A 17177-nucleotide genomic window follows, 5' to 3' on the forward strand; every position below is an offset into this window, starting at 1 on the left:
GAACCCTATTCTGTCCGGTTGAAATATCTTCCTACTAGATGCTTAAAAAACAAACATTCTCCCCTGATTAATCTTATACCACATGCATGGCTAAGTTATTGCTACACTATTATTTACACTACTACATATGAATTAAATGTCTACATTGTGCCTACTGAGTTGAGAAATTAAAAGTCTACATTGTTTCGGGTCGAGAGGGAGGTCCCTTTTATTACAGACACGAACTTCAGTGATGGTCCCCCAAATCAAACGAAGGTGGATTCAACTGTTTGCTTTCCTTCTTCATAGAATTTAGCCTTATTATGGCCTTTCACAACTTTAGGGATTTATTGGGTATTTTTGGGAATGTTTTAAAAATTTTAGAAACTGGATAGAATTTAAGGGAATCTTAATAATCTAAATATTTTTTTGGCTTTCTAATAGCTTTCAAAGGTTTCCTAAAGGTTGGAGAATCTTTTGGATTTCTTAGAATTTTATGATTTTTTGGGCACAAGGATCAAAGCAAGAGAATCTTAAGGAATCTGGTAAATCTACAGGTGGGATTTCTAAGACTTCATAAGGGTCTTAGAATTTCTTTAGGATTTTTCAATGATTTAAGGTTTTTGACACAAATCGAGGTGAGGGAATCTTGAGGAATTTGGCCAATCTTTGGCTTAGGGAGGAGAGAGAATGTAAAAGGAGGCAGGGGGGACTTCTCCTCAGACTTAAAGCCTATAATTGCTTGGTGTTTCTTGAAGCAAATGTGTCTATTTATAGGTGACACAAAGGGCAGGGGCATTTTGGCCATTTGGCTTGGTGGCCCCTGAGAAACATTGTGATTCCACCAAGTCCCAGGGGAAAAATGGTTATATGCTAGTAGGATTTGGTCATCTTCTAGCTGACTCGTGTAGAACACATTGAAGTTGGGCTTGAGTAGAGCAAGATTCTACTTGTGTTCAACATCGAGGGAGGGCGTATGATTAGAAAAGATAGTGTTGGGCTCCGAACAGATGGTCCTAAACTTGAATGGCTTGGTATCCTTATTGAAGGTATTTATTCTTCCACCTATGGATAGAGGTGGACATGATCTCTAGAACTTTGACATCCCTAGACTGGCACATGAAGTAGAACCGCCAAGGGAAGGAAGGATAACTATTAAAGAGGAAGCAGTTTATGAAAAACCCACCGAAGGCCTCCTCTTCAGCCTATGACACATAACCTAGAAGCCCAGGATGCACCTCTACGAGTTAGGCACGAGTTGGCCATGGAAAATCTTGTAGCATTGGTTGTTGTGACCAAGCCCTTTGAGTTGCCTTCATCCTTATGCTCCTTTATGGCAGCACGACCAGGTTGTTCCCTCTCTTCTGGAGGAGGGAAATCTTGATCCGATGGACCTATTGGCATAATCCACTCTAGACTCAACCCTTTAGGGGTATAATCTCTAGGACATACTATCTTCAAGGCAATAGGTTGCACATGTAAAAAATATCCACGGAGGGAGACTTAGGTTAGAATTGTACTCCCTCAAGGACTCTAATGACGAGGACTTTTAGGTTGATCGATCTTAGTCCAAGGATTCAGTGGATGATGATGAACAATTACTGATTGTCTTGTTGCTATCTGAGCTATTATTGGACTCCACACTCATAGGTATGACTTCACATTTCCCACCCCATGGGGGATGATATTTAGGGCCATTATCCAAAGACTTATATACTAACTAAACTTATTATTGAAAAGACCGAACTGTTTCTAGCCAAATTAAGGAGGGTCAGAACCAATGTCTAAAGTCACGATCATATACGGATAACGGCCGGAGATCTCTTCTTTTCCCCTCTTGTGGGAGGGGAAGGAAAGTACTTTATGCATTCATTCGGCCCTCTCTCCTCTCTTTCTCTTTCTTAGGAATGGGTGTGTCGTGTGTGCTTACCTGCAGGCCCTGTACAACCGTACCGCCAGTCGGAGATACATGGGGACCTATTTCACAGGAGTGTAGGAGTCACCATTGCAACGGGGATTTGATGATGGTCCAACATTGGGGAATTGGGATCATACAAAAGGGGTTTGGAGTCGACACCTTGGATAATGGGCCTAGGACTCGGGGGTGGACCCAATTCTTGAGAAGTTGTTAGGCACCTAATCTACCCGGTTCAACTAGTCTTCCTACTAGATGCTTAAGAACTAACATTTTCCACGACTGTTCCTAGTCTGTATGCATGGCTAAGTTATCACACATATATACACTGACTGAATTTAAATAATTATGTACACTTAAACAAGGTCAATAAAAAGTCTACATTATGCTAATTTGGGTGAGAAATTATACCTAAGCTTGACCCATGTTTTGGGTCAAGAGGGGTGGACCCCCTAATTAATGCTGGCACGAACTTTCTTGTGGATTCTCCCAACTCAAGGGAAGATGGTCTTGACCTCCAACTTCCTTTTTCGAAAGATATTCCGACAAAGTTCCAGCTAGGAATGATTACTTTCAGTTTTGAATTCTAGCAGAGCTTTGGCTAGGGAAGGCTACTTTCAGGCTTAGGCTGAGGTGTTAGTTTGGCAGAGCTTCCGCTAAGGATGGGCTACTTCTGGATTTTGGCTGAGGTGGCACTCCGATAGAGCTTCTGCTGGGGATAGGCTATAGGAGGGCTAGGATGAGGTGGCACTCAGGCAGAGCTTTCGCTGGGGATAAGATATGAGAGGGCTAGGTTGAGGTGGCACTCCGACAGAGCTTCCACTTAGGGATAGGCTATGGGAGGCCTTAACAAAATTCGAATGATTGAGGAACTTCGAAAGCCCAAAGAACACTTCGAAGATTTGAAGAGCACTTCGAATCTATGAAGATCACTTCGAATACTTAAGAACCTTAAAGGGGGAAGAATGAAGGCAAAGTTTCTCCTATGAAAAAATGCTCACTCAAAATTTTGGATGATTAAAGAACTTCGAAGGCCCGAAGAAAACTTTGAATCTTATGAAGATTGCTTCAAAGAGTTGAAGAACCTCAAAGGGGGGAGGGGAAGAGAGAGGGTAGAGCTTCTCTATAAGGGATGCTCACTAGGTGGCTTGAGTGTGAAAAACCAAAGGGAGGGGAGGTATTTATAGATTTTTTGGACCAATTGGGGGAAATGAGGATTTCCTTGGCTAATAGGGTAAAAAGTGGATTTTCTTGGCAATGGGATAAAAAAGTAAATTATTGGGCCAATGGGGTGAAAGGTGAATTTCTTTGGCCAATGAGCTGAAAAGATGGTTTTTTAGGCTAATAGGATGAAGGAGGTAACATTTTTGCCAATGGAGGAAAATGATCCTTTTTTTACCGATAGTGTGAAAAGATGCTTTTTTGGGCCAATGGGAGGTCATGGTGTAGGGTACGCTAGTGGGGCAGTACGGAGTACATAAGCGGTTGAAGAGAGAATATCCTCATAAATCTAGTCATTAGAGTGAGGATGCCAGTCGCCGACGGGGGTACCGGGTAGCGAGCGGGGACGTTGGGCTACAAGTGGGGGCACAAGGCTACGGGTGAGGGCGTCGGGCAGCAGGCAGGGCCATCGGGCTGTAGGAGGGGAAGTCAGGCTGGGGGCAGGGGCATTGGGCAGTAGGCGGGGGTGTAGACACCTAATTTTGTCACCCTCCCCTGCCAATGAAGATACAAGGATGGTGGATGCGAACTCTCACTTCCAATCAACGGAGATGTTTGATAGTGGTAATCTACCCTTTACCATCCCCAAACCTAGCCAAACCTTGATTTACCCAAAAACCCTAAAACCCGATGCAGGAGGAAAGAGGGTCTAATTTTGACTTTTCATATGCGAAGGAATCTGATCGAAAGTGATCATATGAATAGATAGTACTGAAAAATATGATTCTAATAATATATGGTGCGTCAAAATCGGATTTACGAATCTCCCGTTATCATTCCCGAAAGTCGTTCTTGACACTTCCAAATATTTTTTGACATTTCTGTATTTTTTCTAGAAATTCCCCCAACAGTCAAGTTTTCTGCTAAAATTCCCATTTTTTGAGAAAATATTTTATTTGCTAGAAAATATCTTCTCCACTTTCAAAAGCAAGAAAATATCTTGTCCACTTTCCCAAGCAAGAGAAAATCTTCACCATTTTCAAAAATGTCACATCACACTTTAGGTCATGTCATTGGTCTTTACCCACTAGTTAAAAATTAGGTGTCATCACCTCATTGATTAAAATTCCCCCGACAACCGGGTAATCTGCTAAAAATCCCACTTTTTGAGAAAATATTCTATTGGTCAAAAAATATCTTGTCCGCTTTCACAAGAGAAAATCTTCACCATTTTTAAAAATATCACAGCACACTTTATGTCATGTCATTGGTCTTTACCCACTGGGTAAAAATTAGGTGTCATCACCTCATTGATTAAAATTCTCTCGACAATCGGATTTTCTATTAAAAATCCCACTTTTTGAGAAAAGATTCTATTTGTTAGAAAAGATCTTATCCACTTTCACAAGCAAGAAAATATCTTAACCATTTTAAAAAATATCATATCACACTTTATGTCATGTCCTTAGTCTTTACCCACTGGGTAAAAATTAGGTGTCATCACCCCATTGATTTAAAAAACTAAATACCCCCATTTCACATATAAAAAGACACCAAAGACTCTCTTAAAAGCAACCCCTTTCTTGTAGGAGCTTGATAAGCACATTTATGTGTGAAATCTAGGATAGTAAAATATGCATTTTACATATTTAGAAGGGAGCTACCTTGGGTTTTACTCTCTTTTTGTAGGTTTTATATTTTAAAGGCCTTAAGGACTATCAGACGCTATATCTCCAATTTTACATAAAAAGATGTCCTATTTCTTTTCATGGTTATGAAGAAGACGAAATTCTGAGCAAGGTAGACGTGTTCAATTGCAAGTACACATTCGTTTGGTCAACCGTACAAGTGATTATTCTTTTCGGGTCAGAAAAAGAATAATGGATTAGAACTGAACTGAGATGCAAAACCAGCCCATCTGCAGTTGTCCCAAGGGTATAAGGAATATTTTAAATGTCAACAAGGATCGATGAACCACATCCTTAATTGATTGAAGATTCATTTTTGGTAACAACTACCTAGCGTAGTTGGTGAGTTGTGGTGTGCAAAATCACTTCCTTATTAGGAGATCTCAAGTTCAAACCTCTTAGTTGCCATTTTGTTGAGGTTTTTATTTTAGAAGATTTTCTCTCTCCTAATCATCACTCAAAGGAGGTCGGTCGGGTTTCTTACGCAAGAGGAGAGAGAAATAAAGAAATAAAGAGAAAAATAAAAAAAGGAAGAAAAATAGGAAAGGAAAAAAAAAGAAAAAAAATAATTAAAAAAAATCATCCAAGATGCTGCCCATGTTTGAAGAAGAGAGAAAAAAAAAATGGAAAAAAGGTAGCAAAATCGTTGGAGGTTCCCTACTTTTTACAATTTTCTATCTTTTCTCTCCTCCACCTCATCAACAAGATAAAAAAAAAATATTTTTTTTTAGAAGCTAAAATTGTTAGCTTCCCTCCCCCATTCTCTATATAATAGAATTAACACAAGGGGATGAGGTACTTCATTCTTCTTCTAGGGTTTTTTTTTTCCTAGTTGCTCTATCTCTTTCTCTAGCTCTAGTTCTAGGTTTATGCTTTAAACACTTTTGTAAGTTCTTTTTATTCAATTAGTGCAAGCACTTTTGTTTTTGATTCAGTCTTTTATTTTTATTTTTTAAACAATTAAAGTTGTAATTTTAAAGTTCTATTTCTAGGCTTAGTTCTAGGTGACAAGAATAAGCTATGAAGCATGTCTTTCAAGTTCAATTTTTATTTTAGATTTGTTTTCTCTAGTACTAGAAATTTTAGATTTGGTTTATTCCAGATCTAGTTTTTAGTACTGATAATATCTCAAATTGATCAAGTTTTCAATGGTTGAAGTTCAAGTAAGTAGGCTCCTTCAATAGTCTTTTCTCCTCCCTCTCATTCCCTGTTCTGATTACCCTTTCTTTCTTAATTTATGATTTTAATTTCGGTCATTACATTATTGCTATCCCTTTCCCCCAAGGTTCATGGCTATAGTATGTGTTGGTTTTGCCCCTCCTAGCCATAGAACCATCATTTTATTGTTTTTATTTTAATTGTCTCCCTTTCCCTAATGCCAAGTAGAGTTACCCTTGTAAGAATGACTCTATGGTCAAGTAGGGAAGCTCATATTATGATGCATCCTTCGGGCTAAGTAGAGAAACCTACTTGTGAGTCTCTCTCTAGCTTTATCCCCTTTCTTTTACTTTATTTTTATTTCAATATTTTTTTTCCTTCATTTCTTTTTAATTGCGTGGGATGTTTATTTTCAGCTTTTTATTTATTTAATTTTAATTACGTGGCTTGCGTGTTTAAATTCTTAGATGACGAATGGTTAGGATGTTATTTTAGATATATATGTTTAAGATGGTAATTAGAATTAGATCACAATCATTAATCGGTTCACTTTCGTATTATTAAAAGAAATAAAAAAATAAAGTAGCTAGTCTCCCTATGTTCGGCCCGTAGCTACACTAATCCATACGCTTGTGGTTACATTTTAAAATCTCAAACAAGTTTTTGACGCCGTTGCCAGGAGACAATTTCATGTTATTTTTCACTTTCTTTTGGTAAATCGGAGTGCTTTGTTTACTTTGTTTTGTTTTTCCTTTTCTTTTATTGAATTTCTGAGAAGAATAACTTGCAATAATAGTTGTATCGGTGGAAGTCATCATGCCTCATAGTATGATAAAGACAGGTTTCGCCCTGTAGCAGTATCTCAAGAATTGACCTAAGCAACCCCGGATCCCTGCCGGTAAGCTCCCAAAAAAGTTAAAAAAAAAATCAAAAAAATTATAAAAAAAAAGTTTTGCTATCCATTCTTTTGTGATTGTCTTACTCTAGTTTTGGGTAGTATTCTGTTGTACGAGTGTTAGGTGGGTACGTAATACTAAGAATCGGTTAGAAATAAGAGATCCAACAACTAGTGACCATATACGTTTGCTCTTTTTAATACCTTTCAATATTGGAGACCAACATCAAAACCCTCTACCTAAATCTCTAAAAGATAGGTTCTACCCTAACAGAATAGCCCAACCTTCCTGAATAATCCTACCACAAAGCCCAGGGTAATAATTTTGAACTCAAATCTCAATACATCATTATGTTGCCCCACTTCCATGGGTTGACCTCTGAGGATGCATACCTATTTCTAAGGGAATTTGAAGAGGTATGTGTTCTAATTAAGATCCAACAGCTTTCTGATGATGTTGTTAAGCTTAGGTTTATCACTTTTGCATTAAAAGACCAAGCTAAGAAGTGGCTGTATGGGTTACCCACAAATTCCATAATCTCATGGGAACAGTTCACAGTTGTCTTCCTTAAGAAGAATTTTTTCCCAACTCATAAGACCAATAAGCTTAGAAGTGATATCCTTCAGTTTAGACAAAAGCCTAGTGAGTCCTTTTTCAAACTTATGGAGAGATTCAAGGATCTACTCCAAGAATGCCCTCACCATGGCCTAGACTTATGGCATTTATGTCAAATAATTTATAAGGGTATTGATTACCCAACTAAATAAATGATAGAGTCTATGTGCCTTGAGGGATTCACATCCTTTACAGATAAAGGAAAGGCATGGGAATTCTTACTTGACTTAGCTGACAAAACCCGTGAGTGGGAATCAATCCAAGAGAGTGAAAGAAACATAGGAGGGAAAGGATATTTTGTGAATGGGATAGTAGCTAAGGAAGCCCATTTGGATAGCCTAATCAAGAGGATTGAGGCTGTTGTTCCTAGAGAGCCATCATCAGTCAATTTGATTAAGATTTGTGCTTGGTGCTAGTCCCCTAGACATGTCATAAAAGAATGCCCCAACACCTCTGGGGGCACTTCTAATGATAGTATTAATGCCTTATATTAGAATAATCCATATAGTAACACCTACAATCCAGGATGGAGAAATCACCCAAATTTCTCCTAGAATCAGGGCAACCAATCAGGGCCTTCCAATTTTCATAATCAATGTCAACCTAGACCCCAAAGGCCTCCCTTTGCACAACAATCTTTTTCCTAAAATACTTTTCCTAGGTCAAATGTAGGACCTCAGGCTAGTTTTCCTAGGGCCCATCTCCATCACCTTATCAGCAACCCCTTGGGAAGCAAGTAGAATAAGTGATTTGAAAAAAAATATGGCCCTCCTAATGACAAGCCATCAAAATCTTACGAGAGAACTCACCCAAGTTGTTTCAATTATACGTGAGAGGGAGAAAGACACTTTACCCAATCAACCAGAGCCTAACCCTAGGCATCATCAGCTGTTAGTTCACAAACACCAACTAATGCACCACTGAATATAGTACAAGGTTAGACCCAACAAGGGCCCTCTAACTAATGTAATGTTATTTATGCCCTTAGGAGTGGAAGAGAGTACCAACAAAGTGTTCCTAAATCTTCCCCATCTATTACTCCTGTTAACTCTCCTTCAGTTGAGGACACAAGTGTGCCTCTTATTCCAGGTTCGTCTGATGAACCTAAAGATTCTTTTGAAATTAAAGATGATTTGGTTGAGGAAACAAAAAATGATTCTTTTAAAAAAAGGCAAATCCCTAACAGTCCTTATGTTCATCATGTCCCATTTCCTAATCACTTAGTACACAAAAAGAAGACTGCTTCCATGGATAAAATTTTAGAAGTCTTCAAAAAGATAGAAGTGAACATCCCTCTTTTGGATGTCATATCCTAGATCCCCGCCTATGCAAAGTACTAAAAGATTTGTGTACTCACAAACTTATCACTAGTGTGCCTAAAAAGGCGTTCTTGGCAGGTAACATTAGTTCAAAATTACTCAGACTGTAGCAGCCAAGTATAAGGATCCAGGGATCCCTACCATATCTTGTGTCATAGGCAACACCTATATTGAGCATGCCTTACTTGACCTTGGCACAAGTGTGAATCTTTTACCCTACCATGTGTACAAGTAACTAGGATTAGGAGAATTGAAAGCCACTGTAACTACTCTTCAGTTGGCAGATAGGTCTGTTAAGATTCCTCAAGGGATGGTTGAGGATGTCTTACTAAAGGTGGGGGAATTTATATTCCCTATTGATTTCATTGTGTTAGATACCAAGCCCTTCTCAACCAAGGATGAGATCGCAATAATTTAAGGAAGACCATTCTTAGCTACCAGTAATGCATTAATCAATTGCTGGAATGGTTTCCTAAGATTATCTTTTGGTAATCAAATTGTTTAGTTTAACATATTTAGGATAGTAAGCAACCGCATATGGAAGAAGAGATCAATATGCTTGAGGATTTTCTGGATTTTTTTGATGATTTAGTTACCAACTTTGATATTGATTTTGATTCAGAATTCCAAGAGTGTATGGATGAGTTGGATGATGACAGTGAAAATTTATTTTCTGAAGTCTTGAGTCTTCACACACCTGTGAAGCCCTTAGGACCCCTTTCCAATTCCATTCCCAAACCTTCCATAGTTGAGGCCCCTAAGCTAGATCTTAAAGAGTTGCCATCTAATTTGAGGTTCGCTTTCCTAGGGCCTGACCAGACCCTTCCTGTAATAATTTTTTCAAATTTGACTTCTAGCCAGGAAGAGGAGTTACTTAAAGTGTTAAAAGATAATAAGAAAGTTGTAGGTTGGACCATGGCTGATATCAAGGGTATAAGCCCTTCTATTGTGCAACATCATATACATCTTATAGAGGATTCCAAACCATCCTCGAAACCCCAAAGAAGAGCTAACCCAGTGATGATGGAATCCATTAAGAAAGAGATCCTAAAGTGCTTGGATCATAAAATAATTTATCCTATTTCTAACAACCATGGGGTAAGCCCAGTTCACGTAGTGCGTAAGAAGTCTGGGGTGACTGTAGTTCCCAATGCCAATAATGAACTAATTCCAACCTGTGTCCAATTATGGTGGAGAGTGTCCATAGACTACAGGAAACTTAATGTGGTAACCTGAAATGAGCACTTCCCATTGCCATCCATTGACCAGATGTTAGAGAGGTTAGCTAGACATGAATACTATTATTTTCTTGATGGATATTCCAGCTATAACCAAATCCTAATTGCTTTAGAGGACCAACATAAGACCACTTTTACATGCCCATATGGAACATTTGCTTACAAGTGTATGCCCTTTGGGCTTTGCAATGCCCCTGCTACGTTCCAACGATGCATGATGAGCATCTTTTCTGACAGAGTCAAAAAATTCTTAGAAGTATTTATGGATGACTTTTCAATTCATGGGAATTCCTATTCTGAATGTCTTCATCATCTTTCCCTAGTTTTGAAAATATATATATCTAAGAATTTGGTTTTGAATTGGGAGAAATGCCATTTTATGGTTAAATCTGGTATTGTTTTAGGCCATATAATATCCAAGGAGGGAATTAAGGTAGATATAGCCAAAGTGGATTTAATTGGTAATTTACCACCTCCTCAATCTGTTAAGGACGTCCGGTCTTTTCTAGGGCATGCGGGCTTTTACACAAGGTTTATTAAGAACTTTAGTTAGTTAGCCCGACCTCTTACTTCATTACTTACCAAAGTTTAAACTTTTGAGTTTTCTAAGGAGTGCCTAAAATCCTTCAAACAACTTAAAAGGAGTTGACTAATATACCCATTGTTCAACCACCTGTTTGGACTGAACCTTTTGAATTAATGTGTGATGCTTCGGATTTTACCATAGGAGCAATTTTGGGTCAAAGGATAAATAATTTGTCCACTGTCATATACTATGCTAGTAGGACCTTAAATGATGCACAACTCAATTATACAACTACTAAAAAAGAATTTTTAGTTGTTGTGTTTGCATTAGAAAAGTTTCGGTCTTACTTAGTTGGTTCACATGTGGTGGTGTATACTGATCATTCTGCTCTTAGATACCTAATTCAGAAGAAGGATGCCAAAGCCCATCTCATTAGGTGGGTTTTAATTTTGTAAGAGTTTGATTTAGAAATTTGGGATAAGAAAGGAGTTGAAAACCTAGTTGCAGACCATTTATCGCGGCTTCCCAATTCCTTAACTGTCAATTCTCCAGTCAACGAGAACTTTCTAGATGAACAGTTATTTACAGTATCCAGTGAACCATGGATTGCTGGCATTGTCAACTTCTTAGTTTCAGGTGTGACTCCAGATCACTGGTCCATCCAAGATAAGTATAGGTTTCATTCCCAAGTTAAGCACTTTTTATGGGATGATCTTTATTTGTTTAAGATATGTCCTGATCAAATTATCCGACGATGTATTCTTGATCATGAGCAACATTCCATTCTCTCTTTTCGTCATGATCATATATGTGGTGGACACTTTGTACTTAAGAAGACTGCTATAAAGGTTCTCCAATACGGATTTTATTGGCCCACTCTTTTTAGAGATGCTTTTGATTTTTGCAAGGCTTGTCCAGCCTGCCAGTCTTTTGGCCATATCAATAAGAGGAACATGATGCCCCTCAACCCTATTTTGGTAGTTGAGATCTTTGATGTATGGGGCATCGATTTCATAGGACCATTCCCTAATTCTTTTGAGAATTTATACATACTTTTGGCCGTTGATTATGTTTCTAAATGGATAGAGGCCATACCTTGTAAATCTAATACCACAAAGTGGTGGTTCAGTTTCTTAAAGAGAAATTTTTCTCGCTTTGGTGCACCACGTGCAATAATTAGTGATAGGGGTATTCATTTTTGTAATCGACTTTTTGAGGCCTTAATAAAAAAGTATGGGATCACCCATAAGTTATCTGCCCCTTATCACCCCCAAACTAGTGGCCAAGTGGAGGTGTCTAATAGGCAAATCAAACAAATCTTGGAGAAAACTATTAATCCCAACCGTAAGGATTGGTCCCTTAGGCTCATTGATGCCTTGTGGGCCCATCGGACTGCATTCAAAACCAACCTTAGTCAGTCTCCCGACCGTTTGGTGTTTGGGAAAGCTTGTCACTTACCAGTTGAGTTGAAGCATAAGGCCTTTTGGGCCATCAAAAAGCTCAACTTTAATTTTTCTGATGCGTGAATTCATCGTAGGCTCCAACTATTTGAGTTGGAGGAACTTAGGAATGAAACATATGAAAGTTCTAGGATTTACAAGAAAAAGACCAAAGCTTTCCATGATAAGCACATTATGCGTAAATCTTTTGCAATTGGTGAGAAGGTCTTGTTGTAAAACTTTTGATTGCATCTTTTTCCTAGTAAGCTTAGATCCCGGTGGGATGGATCGTTTATTGTCCATAATGTATATCCCCATGGGGTTGTGAAGATTCTAAATCTTGGAACAAGGATAATTTCAAAGCTTAATGGTCAGCGTTTGAAACCGTTCTTTGAGTTTCCTACTACTGGTAGTGAAGAGGTCATGGATCTCCATGAACCTCTTTACACTGATGACTAAATTTTAATCAGGTATGACCCCCTTGCATTGTCTTCGCTTTTAATTCTTTCTATGCATTGAGGACATTGCATGACTTAAGTGTGGGGGAGGGAAACCAGTTTTTGTTTTTTCCACTTTTCTTTGTTTTTTTTTTCTTTTTATTTTTGGGCATGCTAAGGATGAAGTCCTACTTTTGCTTTTGGCTAATGATCATATCATTCGGTTGCTTGATGTATGAAAATAAAAGTTTTGATTAAGGTACCCATTTTAAACGTATAAAAACCCTATTGAGAAGAAAGAAACAAGCCTATGAAAAAACAAGCCTGTCTTGAGATGGGACTTTCTTTTGAAAAATAAGAGACCCCTGTTTTATGGTGTTGGACCATATGTAAGTCTGTGAGTTCCTTGTACTTTTGATTTGGAGTTGAGACCTTCTTTTTAATTTAGCATGAGTTAACATATGCACAATTTTAAAAGAAATGTGAAATGTGGTATAAAGAAGAATAAGAGTTGATTCCCTTGGAACTAGATAGGTTACTGCGCCTCAGGAAGCATGGTGTCTTGAAATTCCTTGGGAGGAAACTTTTGAAAGAACTCTAGCATCACTGTCTTTGTGGGCATATGTAAAAAGTGAAGCTACGTAGTAACTTGGGTGTCTGGTGTTTGCTCCATCATGTCATTCAGGCCAAAAGTAATGGAGCAGAATAAAGTTTATTAAGCGAAAAAATGAGAAAAAAAATGTGCAAATGTCATTAATGCTAGGTAACATGTTTGGTCAAAAACACTCCAACGCCTTAGTCATTAGTTCCTATTTCTTCACAAGTGGTTTTACCTTAAGATAATGATGTTTTGAAAGAGACAAAGTGACTTCCAAATTAAGAAATATGCTAGTGTCTGGAATTGATAAAAAGTAATAAAAGGTCAAGTGTGGGGGTCCCTTGTAAGAGGAATTATCTTTGTTCTGGATCAATATGGCCTTTACCTTTAGCCAAGGTTGGGATTTGTTTATTCTAAATTTTGGGTGTATATTTACTGCAAACACCCACGAGACACAACTCATCCACTAAGGGTGACCTAGGGGTTTAAAGACTTGTTGCACATGCTCAGTGCAACTGTGATTCCTACGAAAGTGAGTTAGGTTTTTTTTTTTTTATTATTTTTCTTTTTATTTTGCTCGAGGACTAGCAAAGTCTAAGTGTGGGGGAATTCTGATGAGCACATTTATATGTGAAATCTAGGGTAGTAAAATATGCATTTTACATATTTAGAATGGTGCTACCTTGGGGTTTTACTCTCTTTTTGCAGGTTTTATATTTTCAAGGCCTTAAGGACTATCGGGCGCTATATCTCCAATTTTACACTTAAAGAGGTCCTATTTTTTTTTATGGTTGCGAAGAGGAAAAAATTCTAAGTAAGATGGACGTGTTTAATTGCAAGTACACATTCGTTTGGTCAACCATACAAGTGATTATTTTTTTCGGGCCAGAAAAAGAATAATGAATCAGAACTGAATCGAGATGCAGAACCAACCCATCTGCAGTTGTCCCAAGGGTATAGGGAATATTTCAAATGCCAACAAGGATTGATGGACCACATCCTTAAGTGATTGAAGATTCGTTTTTAATAATAACAACAACCTAACGTAGTTGGTGAGTTGGGGTGTGCAAAATCACTTCCTTATTAGGAGGCCTCAAGTTCGAACCTCTTAGCTGCCATTTTGTTGAGGTTTTTATTTTAAAATATTTTCTCTCTCCTACTCATCACTCAAAGGAGGTCGGCCAAAGGGTTTCTTACGCAAGAGGAGAGAGAAATAAGGAAATAAAGAGAAAAATAGAAAAAATGGAGAAAAATAGGAAAGGAAAAAAAAGAAAAAAATAATTAAAAAAAACATCCAAGATGCTGCCCACGTTTGAAGAAGAGAGAGAAAAAAATAAAAAAAAAAAAGAAAGAAAAAGGAAGCAAAATAAAATAAAATAAAAAGAAAGAAAAATGAAGCAAAATCGTTGGAGATTCTCTACTTCCAACAATTCTCTATCTTCTCTCTCCTCCACCTCATCAACAAGATAAAAAAAGAATCTTTATTTTTTTAGAAGCTAAAATTATTAGCTTCCCTCCCCCATTCTTTATATAACAGAATTAACACAAGGTGAGGAGGCACTTCATTCTTCTTCTAGGGTTTTTTTTTTGTTAGTTGCTCTATCTCTTTCTCTAGTTTTCTCATTCTCTAGCTCTAGTTCTAGGTTTATGCTTTAAACACTTTTGTAAGTTCTTTTTATTCAATTAATGCAAACACTTTTGTTTTTTATTCAGTCTTTTATTTTTAGAGAAAATTGCATTGCCACCCCCTGAACTTCGGTCGTTATTCAACGCCACCCCCTGTACTTTTCGAAACGTCAAAGCCACCCCCTAAAAATTCAAAAAATTTCAAATCGGTCCCTGCCGTTAGCCGACCGTGAGAAATGAATGAAAACCGGTTAGTTTTTTTCTAATATACCCAAAATACCCCCACCCTGAGTGAGAGGACAATATTGCCCTCTCCTTTATTTCCTATCTTCTAAACCCATACCCTCATCACATCTCGCCTCTCTCATCTCTCATCTAACTGCTCACTCCTCTCACTCACTCGGCCGGACAAGAAGACGAAGACCCTCCTCCGGCGTGCGATTCTCCCCTCCTCCGGCGTGCGATTCTCCCCTCCTCCGGCGTGCGATTCTCCCCTCCTCCGGCGTGCGATTATACCCTCCTACGGCGTGCGATTCTACCCTCCTCCGGCGTCCGAACCTCTACCCTCCTACGGCGTCCCATTCTACCCTCCTCCGGCGTGCGAACCTCTATCCCAAGGTATGTTGTTGCTCGGTTTCTTCTTCTTCCTTTCTAATTTAGGGTTCTTCTTCTCAAGTTAATATAGAGTTTATGCACTTTGGATTGGGGAAAAAAGAAAGTAAAATTTTTTCTTGGAGCTCTTTGGAAGAAGACCTGTGAAATGTTTGTTATATGCAGTGAAATGTGTTTATTGTTAATTGGCCACCAGAGCACAGCTAGCAGGTGTGGTCAGTATTTATAGACTTCAAACTTTATCAATTCTTGGAGGGTTTGAAAACCCTTTGATCCCCACACAAGACCCTAAATAGGCAACTGGAAAGGGCAGTAAAACCAACCATTTTGGGTGTTTGGAGCAATAAGCCACTGAAGCAGAGCTGTATAGTGTAGAAGGTTTCCTTCATAAATAAAAAAAATGGCCACTTCTTGGACTATATATTCCCACAATGGGTTTTTATTTACAATTCTGTAAGGAAATGGTAGATGATGAACATCCCAACCAGACAATCCGCTTAACAAATATCTCAGTGATTAGTGTTTGGCAGCCAGCCAAAGGGGGTCTAATCCCTAATTCCCTACTAGTTGGCCACTTCATTTTGTATTTAGCTATCCAAGATAATGAAGTCCAAGTCTCAAAGCACCCACAGTTCCCATATGCACAATATAATAAAGCTTTCACTTTTTGGGTATTTCATTCATCCCTCCTACAATAACCCATGCAGCTTTGAAAAAGAGAAAGATTGGATTGCTATCTCCAAATTAAAAGCACAAAGAACAGGAGATCTAGAGATAGAGAGGGAAAGAAGGGAAGACAAAAACTAGGGAGGAGCACAAAGCTTAATATAATCTCTAATGGTCATTCTAGACTGAGATGAGCACAGAAAGCGAGGGTGTTGGTGGGGTTTTGGAGAGCCATTGACAAAATGGTTTAGTATTGAATATAACAAAACCTGTGTTTCCTTCTTTTTTTGACTTTGAATTGATTGAAATACTTGAAACTTGAAAGAGAGACAGCAACCAACATGGGTAATGGAAGCCCATGTGATATCTCAGTCTCAGTTTGACTTCTTTGTTACATATTCTTTTTTTTTTTTTGGTAAGGTTCTCTGTTACATATTCTCTGTTTGTTATATGCACCAACCAAGGGAACTTGACACTGTTCAGTGTGTAAGAACCTTACCAGTAGGTAAAACAATACCCTGATCCAATAGGAAACCATAGTAGAAGTAATAATTTCTTGTTGTAGTCTTCCTAGAACCAAATGGAACTTCCATTGGTTCCCCCCCCCTCTTTTTTTGCTCTTTCTTCTAACCTTTAAGGTAAGTATGTGACCCATTCATATCAGCTTAATGTGTGATCAAGTAGCACATCTGTGAATTAGTCTTCAATCATCTAGAGGTTTTATAGTTCCTGCATCAGAGGTTCACGATTTATATCGACTTACGTTCTGTTGCTGCTGTAAAACATATTCTCTCCCTCTCTTGAACACGATATATTATCTTATTATACGGTCGGATAGAGAGGGCAAAATGACAACCTCATCCCTCAAGAAAGTTAGAAAAGATCAATTATTTATGTTAAGTGTGGATTGATGATTTAACCAGATTAATTTGTTATGAAAAAATATATGGGAAAATAGTTGATAGTTGATAGTTGAAAATTACTATGATTAGGTTCTCTGTATTATGCATTGCTATGATTGGTCCTTGATTTTGATTTGAAAATTTCTTTTTTGGATGTATAAATGCTTTGACTTGTATATGGAATCTAAAATCTTTGATGAAAAGTTTACCATTCTAATGAGTATTAAGTAATGTTACTAATTTTCTCTGTTTTCACATTTTTTTTTTTTTAGCAATGAATGTTAAGTGTGCTATTGAATACCATTGGAGTGGGAAGACTATAGTTAAAATTGTTGATCCAGACTTATATGGCTACTTGGACATGGTGTATGACATCTACAATGAACTCATCACACATGTGCC

At 38.0% G+C, this 17177-nt stretch overlaps 1 non-coding gene across 1 annotated transcript; it reads right to left on the reverse strand.

The window, feature by feature from the left end:
* Nucleotides 1-7399: 7399 nt before the first annotated feature.
* On the reverse strand, nt 7400-7506 carry LOC122068646. Its single transcript, XR_006137214.1, has one exon. It is a non-coding gene; the product is annotated as a small nucleolar RNA R71 (small nucleolar RNA).
* Nucleotides 7507-17177: the final 9671 nt, after the last annotated feature.

Source organism: Macadamia integrifolia, unplaced genomic scaffold (genome assembly GCF_013358625.1).
Source record: "Macadamia integrifolia cultivar HAES 741 unplaced genomic scaffold, SCU_Mint_v3 scaffold448, whole genome shotgun sequence".
Taxonomy (NCBI): domain Eukaryota; kingdom Viridiplantae; phylum Streptophyta; class Magnoliopsida; order Proteales; family Proteaceae; genus Macadamia; species Macadamia integrifolia.